General features: G+C 57.2%; 1 long non-coding RNA gene across 1 annotated transcript; it reads left to right on the forward strand.

Moving 5' to 3' along the window:
• The first annotated feature begins 3,364 nt into the window (after window positions 1-3,364).
• Window positions 3,365-8,617, forward strand: LOC131494771 (uncharacterized). Its single transcript, XR_009253591.1, has 3 exons — window positions 3,365-4,990; window positions 5,337-6,184; window positions 6,780-8,617. It is a non-coding gene; the product is annotated as an uncharacterized LOC131494771 (long non-coding RNA).
• The last annotated feature ends 807 nt before the right edge of the window (window positions 8,618-9,424 follow it).

The following is a 9,424-nucleotide window of genomic DNA, read 5'->3' on the forward strand; positions in this document are numbered from 1 at the left end:
CTAACTTAAAACTCTGAGAAGAAAGCACAGAAGAAAATCTTTGGGGGCTTGACCCAGGCAAAGAGTTCTTAGTTATGGCCCCAAAAGCATGATCCATAAAAATAAGAAAATGATACATTGAAGTCCATCAAGATTAAAAACTCCCTGTCATAGGACACCATGAAGAAAATGAAAAGACAAGCCACAAGACTGGGAAAATTTATCTACAAATTATGTATCCTGCAAAGGACTTGAATCCAGGATACCTAAAGAGCCTTTAGAACTCAATACAAAGACAATCCGATTTAAAAATGGGAAAAAGGTATAAACAGCTATTTCACCAAAGAAGATGTATAAAATGGCTAATAAGTACATGAAAAGGTGTTCGATATCATTAGTCATTAAGGTTAATACTATCAAAATCACAGTGAGAAATTGCATCCACTAACATGGCTCTCATCAAAGAGATAGGCAACCACAAGCGACGACGAGGATGTGGAGAAATCGAGACCCTCATTCATTGCTGGCGAGAATGCAAAATGGAGCAGCTGCTTTGGAAAACACTTGGTGGTTCTTCAGAATGAAGAAGAATGATGTCTGTCGCCGTGGGATCCAGAAATTCCCCTCCTACGTCCATACCTGCTATGGTCTGAATGTTTGCGTCCTGCCCACATTCATACGTTGAACTCCAGACTCCCAAGGTGATGGTTGTGAGCTAGAGCTCTCAAGAAGGGGATCAGTGCTACTGCAAGTGCTCTTCCAAAAGGGACCCCAGTTTGCTTCCTCACCCCTTCTGTCCCGTGAGGCCACGGTGAGAAGACCATCATCTGTGAACCAGGAAGCGGGTCCTCACCAGACACCACGGTTGCCGGCACCCTGATCTTAGACTTCTGGCCTCCAGAACTGCGAGAGGTAACTGTCTGTTGTTTATAAGCCACTGATTCTGTGGAAGCTGTCACAGGAGCCTGAACAGGCGAATATGGTACCCAAGAGAAATGAAAGCACGTGCCACACAAGAACGTGTAGGACAGTGCCCAAGTGGCGTTTTTCATAAGAGACTGGAAACAACCCAAATGTTTGCTAACTGGTGCCCAGACAAACAGTGTGGAATAGTCGTACAACAGAGTGCTATTCAGGGTAAAGGAAACACGGTACCACCACATGCCACAGCGCAGATGAATGTCAACAACGTCATGCTTGGCGAAAGAAGACACATGTGGAAGATTTCATACTGTGTGATTCCGTTCATATAAAATGTGCAGAAACAGCAAATCTATGGTGACAGAAAGCATATCAATAGCTGCTTCGGGCTGCGTGTGTGGGAGCAAGGATTGGCTGCAAATGGGCACAAGGGAACTTTTTGGTTTGGGGTGATGAAAATGTTTGAAAAATAATTGATAATTGGAGTGTGGCAACAGTTGCACAGCTCTGCAAGTTTACTGAAAATCATTGAATTGTACTCGTACCGTGGGTGACTTCTCCGTACGTAAACTGCCTCAGTATGAACTGTGTTGTAAAAGAGAACTTCTCCGTGAGGTTTTACCCAAGTGAAACCGCCGTGCGGTTTTCTAGGCTCTGGCATGATCCGAGTGCTTGCTTAATTCAGACAGCAGATCGGAAGCCCTTTTCTCTGAGGATGTGCAATTCCATGCCACCGAGGAGTCTATCGTAGTTCAAGGCAGGAAACCAGTCCCCTCAGATGCTTCAAGAGGCAGATTTACACCCAAGGAAGGAGATGCTTACAGTCGTTGGAGGGGCTCACGCCTCAGGTTCCAGGGTGGACCTCCTGCCCGCTATCTCCGAGGCCAGCTCTCGGTGGCACAGGTCACTGGGAGCTGGGGGAGGCAGCACGGGACACTGCAGCAGAGGGTCTGATGCTTCCAAACCCAGGCGCCTGCACAGACCTCATCTCCACAGCCTTCCTTATTCTCCAGGGGATTCACACTCCAAACCCAAGCTGCAGGGAGCTGTGTGGCCCTGAGCTCTTTGACCTTTCCCAGTGGAGCTGACCCCCCTGGGAGCCTCTACGTAAGGGGAAAAATCGTCCAGCACACGTGGGAGCTGCCTCACACCTTGATGGGAACCTCTATGCCGTGGAGCCTCCTCGGGAAGCTTATCGGTAAGGGCATTTTATTTGGGGAAAATGACTTCCGGGAAACATCAACAAAGGGTTTGTTTATTCGTTAACGACACGCTTCCCTGGACCAAGTGGGGTCTCTGCCCGGCACCCCCGGCACCCCCCAATTCCAAATGCCTTGTGATTCGCACTTTTAACGGTGTGGCCAGGGCTGAGATGTCAGCTCCCAGCTCACTGCGTGTTCTGTGCAGCCTCTGGGGAGAGGGTCACCCTGCACCCCCTCGTAACATCGGTGTTTAACGTTTGCACTTAGGTTTTCAAATCCTAGGTGTATGCTGCTCCCGTAGGGTTGTTCGGGGCTCGGTTCTTTGCTGTCTGGGACATATTGCCTGTTCGGGGCAGATGGCCACTCACACATGTCCGTTCTCACTGGCTGTTTCTTCTTGGTGCAGGTGACACCTGGTCACTAATGGACACAGTCGATAACTTGCATCGGTAGCTTATTGACATGCGTGAAGTTCCCCAGCAACAGGTGTCAGTTTCATTCCTGTGTCTCGACAGCTGCTCACGTTCTTGAAATCCTGTGTTAAAAAATGTCTTGATTCTGACCTTTTTGTGGCATTTTCAGTGAGTCCTCTGGGGCCTGCTTTGTCTCTGGCCACAAGTAGCTTTTTTTTTTTTTTTTTTTTTTTTTTATTTATTTTTTGGGACAGAGAGAGACAGAGCATGAACGGGGGAGGGGCAGAGAGAGAGGGAGACACAGAATCGGAAACAGGCTCCAGGCTCCGAGCCATCAGCCCAGAGCCTGACGCGGGGCTCGAACTCACGGACCGCGAGATCGTGACCTGGCTGAAGTCGGACGCTTAACCGACTGCGCCACCCAGGCGCCCCAACACAAGTAGCTTTTTAAATTCGATCCGAATTGATTAAAGTGAATGGAATCAAAGGCCACGTACCTCGGGCACACTAGCCACCCGTGGCTAGTGGCCACTGCACGAGTTACCGCAGTGCCACTGGAGGCTCGTACCTCATGCAACACTCTGCACAAGGCTTACCTCCAGCTGCGAAGTCCATTTCTCTTTGAGAAGTGACTCTCTTTTTTTTCTTTTTTTTTAGTGTTTATTTTTGAAAGACAGAGCACGAGGGGGGAGGGGCAGAGAGAGAGAGAGAGGGAGACATAGAACTGGATGGAGGCAGGCGCCAGGCTCCGAGCTGTCAGCACAGAGCCTGACGTGGGGCTTGAACTCCCAAACGGTGAGATCAGGACCTGAGCCAAAGTCGGACACTCTACCGACAGAGCCACCCGGTGCCCCAGAGATGCCTAAAGAAAGGCGCCCCTTTCTTTAGGACAGTGAGAGTGTCTTACCTTGGGGGGCACAGAGCAGATACTTGTCTGTGATTCCCGAAGGAAGGAATGGCTTGGGGGGGTGGTTGGATGGAGGAAGGCAGGGGCTCTGCGAGTTTCCGATTTGGCAAGAGGACTCCTGTGTCCCGGAGAAGCCTGGGGATAGATAGAAGGTGTGAGCAAAGGGGGCTCAGGCTGAAGGGAGGGGCTACTTGTTTCTGAGGGCCTGCCGGCCGCCACCCCGGGAATGGATCTGGATCCGGGATCTCCAGGCTCTGGACCCCAGAACAACCCTTCCAGACTACGGTGGTCCCCGAGTCCTGAGGACAGCCTTCCGACGTGCTGGCCAGCAACCCTGACCCTCTGACCCCATAGCCGGGCTCACGGTGACGTGCCGGATGGGGAATTTGGCAACTGGAAACCAAGGGCTGAGTCAGCCACTGGGAAAGCTGAGCTGAGAGATCATGAGGCTGTGTTGGAGTTGGGAGGCTTTGGGGAGCACCGGGCAGAGGGACAGAGGGAGCGACGGAGCAGAGCCGGGAAGTCAGAAGCAGCCCGAGGGTGGCGTCACTGGACCCCCACGTCTCAGCCTGTGCCCTGAGCCAGCCTGAGTTCGGCCCTGTGCTGGCCCTTCCCCTGTTTGGAGAAACAGCTAGTTCTGATCGTGTCATCCTAGAACATGGAACTCTCCTGGGTCGAGGAGGGAAGAGCGTGGTGGCCTGGCGTCCTCGCGTCCCCACCCCACGGGAGCGGGCCTTCCAGGGCTGCTGAGGGCCACCTGCCTGGCAGGACCTCACCCGGTGTGGCGGCCACGCCAGGGAGCCGTGCACGCGCACAAGCCTGAGAAAGTGAGAAATGCCAGCTTGGACCAGAAACTGAGACCCGACACGGTGCTGACCAGATCGGAGGCGGCCGAGGGCTGGGCCGGCCCCCCTCGTACACACGGGGGCCTGGAAACCCGCCTGTGACCCCGCTGGTGTCCTTAGCTAGTGGGGAGGTGGGGACAGTCTCTGATCAGCCTCGCGGAGGTCGTCCTGAAAACCCCGAGACCTTCCGTGTCGGCGTCCCCACCCCCCCGAGCGTCCACGCAGAGAGGGGGCCGGGGGTCCCGGTGGTTCCATCGAGAGGGTAGCTCAGGCCAGTTCCCTCTTTTTCTCTGTTCTTTGTTGTCTAAACCCTTTGTTGTTGTTGTTTTTCTCATTTTTCCCAGTGTCGTGCAAGTCCTGCCAGTGTTTCCAAGCACACTGCCTTGAATCAGATCCCAGCCCTCCGAGGCTCGGCCAAGCGGAGCTGTGTGTCCTGGGGAGGAATAGGAAGGCGGGGGCGCTGGCAGCGGGGAGGGGGCGTCCGAGGCCCGTCATCCTGCTCCCGCCCCCCGGGGCGCACGGTTCCGTCGGGGGCGACCTCCGGGCACAGGCCCCCGGGAAGGCACTTCACGTGCTCTCTCGAATGATGAGTGTGTCCTCGCTGCTGAAAGCGGCCGGAGGAATTTTGTCCTTCGGCATATATTTAGCTGTGTATTTTCCTTTCCTGTCGCCACGGTCGAGGTGACATTTGCCTGAAGCCGTGCAAGTCAGTGCAGCTGGATGGTAGGCAGTGCCCGGGCTGGGGGTGGGGGGCCGCTGCCCCGGGCCCTGGCTGCACGTGGAGAAGCGCTCCCGCCGGTGGTGCTCGCCCTGGGGGTGGGGACCGCGTGGCGGGCGAACCGGGCAGCACCTTGCACGGCCGGGACGTGTGGCTGTCTGCGCTGGACGCAAACGCGGCCTGCGCGTCTGCCATGGCTTTGACCTGCCTCTTGCTGAGGATCACAGTCCGGAAGGGCTACGGGGCCTTATTGCAATTACTAGGGACCCATCTATCTTGTTGAGAAGGTCTTACTTACAAAGTCATTTCACGTAACACAGGTTTTTTTTAATGTTTGTTTATTTTTGACAGAGAGAGAGACAGAGCACGAGCAGGGGAGAGGCAGAGAGAGAAGGAGACACAGAATCCGAAGCAGGTCCAGGCTCCGAGCTGCCAGCCCAGAGCCCGACGTGGGGCTCGAGCCCACGAGCCGTGAGCTCATGACCTGAGCCGAAGTCGGCTGCTTAACTGACTGAGCCCCCCCCAGGTGCCCCTGCACAGATTCTGTTTCACCAGAGACCCCCACCCACTCTGTGGCCCCAAGTCTCAGGGGTGTGCTCGCTGCGCCCCTGGGGAGAACCCGTGCCCGGGGACTCGCGAGGCCAGGCCCTGGGACGCAGGGGGTCCCGGAGCCCCGGGGCGGGGGGGAGCTGGGGGTGGGGGCCCGGGACAGCCCCGGGCCACCTGTGGGGCTCGCACGCTCTTATTTACGAGGCTGCTCTGGGCCTGCCAGAGCGGGAGGAGCCCCCAGGGTCTGACCCCCGGCCCGGCTCTGAGCGAGCCGCAGGGACAGGCCGGCCGCAGCTGCAGCCACCCACGGTGGAGGCCACGTGCAAACGTCGGGGGAGGTGAGCCTGGCAGACTGGAACGCATACTTCGGTCCTAAAACAGATTTTATCTGAACAAGAAACCAGATATGGAGATGGAGGCGATGTTGTTTTCTTCCGTGGAAAGCCCAGGAAGCAGCATCGGGGCGCTGGCCGCCGCCCTGCTGCCCCGCCCCCGCCCCCCTAGGGAGCTTGGCCCCGGCGGTTAAGGCCCGGCCAGCGGGTAGGGGCGCTGGGGCTCGGCCGCCGTCAACCGACCCGGCCCGTCGCTTTTCCCGTCTTGGCTCTCGGCGGGACCCTGCAGTGCAGGTGGCTTGGCCAGGTCGCCGACAGGTGAGGGGTCTGCTCTGGGTGGCGGCGGCGGGGGGGGGGGGGGGGGGTGGGGAGGGGTGGCCGGGGCCCATCCTTGCCGCGGCCAGCGGCCAGGCGGGCAGGGCGATCCTGGCTGGGATCCAGGCCCTGGGTTCTGCCGTCGGGCCTGGGTTCTGCCAAGCAACATGGGCGGAGGGAGACTTCCAAAATGCGACAGAGAATGATTTTGCCAATAGGCTGACTTTTCTGGCTGCCTTTTACAACTGCCGGTAAATTCCTGTTTGGGGAAAGTCTTAGAGTGTTAACAGGTCTGTGTCATGATTAATGTTATCTGGGTAAAGCCCCGATTCAGCAAAGTTCCTCCTGACTCAGTTTGTTGTCATATGACTCACCGCGTGACCACCGAGGGAGGAAGATCGTTAAGTTTCTCACTGCCGTGGCTGCACTTCTGTGTTAAACTTGCTGTATTTACCTGGGATGATTACGAGGGTGGGTCATAAACATAACTCAAGATTTTATGGGCGGCAGTTAACTGGAGGTATGGGTTTCCCTCGCTTCAACGGATTACGGATTTGTACCGAGGAGTTGAAGTTCAGCACACATTTCCTCTCAACAGCGCCCCCCACGGGTGCGACACTGGAGGCGTGTCTGCAGCAACAGAGCTCGAACCGCGTCTCGCCTGCAGACAAGGGGTCTCAGGATGATCTCAAGAAATTCATGGTCGTTTACAAAGCTTTGCCCAGGGATGAGAGCAAACCAGCTTCCGAACAAAACGCCAAAAAGCAAATACCGCGAAGCTTTCTATAACGACGCTTCGCAATGGCATACGGCGTATTTTTGTCCCAGGTGCCGCGACCAAAACACAGCCGTGTGGCTGAGGCTGCAGCCTGGTGCCACGGCCAGCAGGGAGGGCCCAGGCCGCTGTGCCGGGGACAGAGATGTTCTTTTACACGGCCGTCTCAGGGGGGTGCAGAGCCCGGAGACACATGATTTTGAAACTGCAGGGCACTTTTGCGTGCACCCCAGACGGCCTGAGCTCCCTGCCGGCCACCAGGGAAGAGGAAGCAGAACCCGGTGATGCGGGAGTGTAAGGGCCGAGGACCCGGGGCCGGATTCTCCTGTCCAGCCCGTGGCCTGATTTTTGCTCTGGGAACAAGCACGTCACGACCGCAGTGGTGATGGAGGCTTGCCTCCCCTGGAACACGGGGTGCACGGCAGGACCCCGTTCCTAAGCAGCCGAGAGACGAGTAGGGCTCCCCTCGATGCACGGAAGACGGGCTAGTGTGCAGGCTTGGGGAGGAGGGAAGCACTGGGCCTTCCCGCCGCACACGGGAGCTCTGCCCAGACAGGAGCAACCAGGAATCCAGCTCCCGCGAGCCCCACGCCTGGGGGAAAGGGTGGGGCTTCTTTAAACACGGCGGGTGTTGCCATTTGGAAGGACCTGGAAGAGGTCCACGGTTTCCACCTAGGGAGTGCTCACAGACCCTGAACGCCCTTGTCCTGGAACTGGACTCGGTCACACCCCCACTGGTGGGGGAGGAAAGCCCGAGGCAGACACAGGGTCCCTCGCGATGGTCCCACCTGCCGCCCCAGACGTCCCTGCACCACCAGCCGACAAGATGGATACTCTGGATGACATGGGGGTGCAGAGGAAGAAAGAGGAAATGATGAGGAAAAGAGTCACAACAGAATCCGAAATGCACACCAATGGCCCTGCTCAGTTGCTAGGAACGGGGTGGGCTCTGAGCTTCCTAGCAGTCAGAGCAAAGAGGAAAACTAGCGTCTGCCCATTTCCCCAGAGCCTCCAGGATGATCCTCGGGGGCCTTGGGGTCTTGGCTCATTGTGCTTAGGTCTGGGGTTTAAAAGAAGGAACAGGGTGGGGCGCCTGGGTGGCTCAGGCGGCTGAGCGTCTGACTTCAGCTCAGGCCATGATCTCATGGTTCGTGGGTTCGAGCCCCGCGTCGGGCTCTGTGCTGACGGCTCGGAGCCTGGAGCCTGCTTCGGATTCTGTCTCTGTCTCTCAGTCTCTCTCTCTCTCTCTCTGCCCCTCCCCCACTCACACTCTGTGTCTCTCTCAAAAATAAATAAATGTTAAAAACCATTAAAAAAATACAAAAAGAAATGCGGGGCAGCGTTTCCACGAGGCTCCATCAGTGGGCAGTGATCTGGATGGATTTCCTCACCTGCACCCTCGCCCACGGTGGGTGTTCGTCACTGAAAGGCAGCTCGGGCGCACCTGGTGTGACTTCTGGCATGGGTTTGACTGTGACTCACCACGTTCCAGACAGGCGTTTATCAAACGGGCTGTGACGGAGGGCCGGCGGGTTAAGACGCCTGATGCCTCGTGGACGGATCCTGGCCACGACAGTGTCATGGCCAAGTCAAAAGGGGACAAAAGTCTCTAGGACCCTCGGCCCTGTCCGACCTCAGGTGGCCGGCTCACACAGCCACACACCCCCCCACACACACAGGGCTCTGGGGAGCGGCTCTGGCTCCTCTGGGGACAGAAAGGGGCTCCCGTGAGCACCGTCCGGGCCAGAAGCCAAGCTGGCGCTGAGGAACCGGACAGCCGGCTGGACGGGGATGCGGTGTGCGTCCCCTGACCCTCTGGCCTCCCGGTGCCGGACTCCGGACACGTCGGGTTGACTCGGCGCTGAAGGTCTGGGTCCAATGCGCTCCGGGCAAAGTCGGCCACGAGGACCCAAACGTGAGCCCGCAAATGGTGGCATTTCAGACATTTCTCCCTCCCCAGCTCGACGGCTTCTCCTATTTGTGACACACGCACGCGAATGCAGAAACTTCTCTTGCTGACAATATTTCCAAGCGAGAGCGAAGGAATGGGCGGCAGGAGCAAGCCCGGGAACCCCAGGCCAGCCCCCGGGTTCTGGGGGACAGAGCACAGGCCAGCTCCACGGGCTCCCCCTCCAAGCTCGCCCCTCACACGCCGTCCCAGGGGCAGGCAGGAAGCTGTCACCTCTGTGACGGAGGCCTGATTCCGGGTGGTCCAGCCCTGCTATGTGTGAGTCACTTGGCCAGGGACTGAGCCAAGCTGGCTCCCTGACACCCACATGTCCCCACAGCCCGATTGTTTTCTGTATGGCTTTGTATTCGTAAGCAAATCTGAGGGACGTTTATGACCTTGTAAAAATACAGCGGTCCCCTGCAGACATGCACGTCCAGGTCGAAAAACTATGTAAATGCAGGATGGTTGGGCCCCGGGGGGAGGGGGGGGCAGAGGCGTCACCAGGAGGCAGCCCCCC

Source organism: Neofelis nebulosa, chromosome 2, assembly GCF_028018385.1.
Source record: "Neofelis nebulosa isolate mNeoNeb1 chromosome 2, mNeoNeb1.pri, whole genome shotgun sequence".
Classification (NCBI taxonomy): domain Eukaryota; kingdom Metazoa; phylum Chordata; class Mammalia; order Carnivora; family Felidae; genus Neofelis; species Neofelis nebulosa.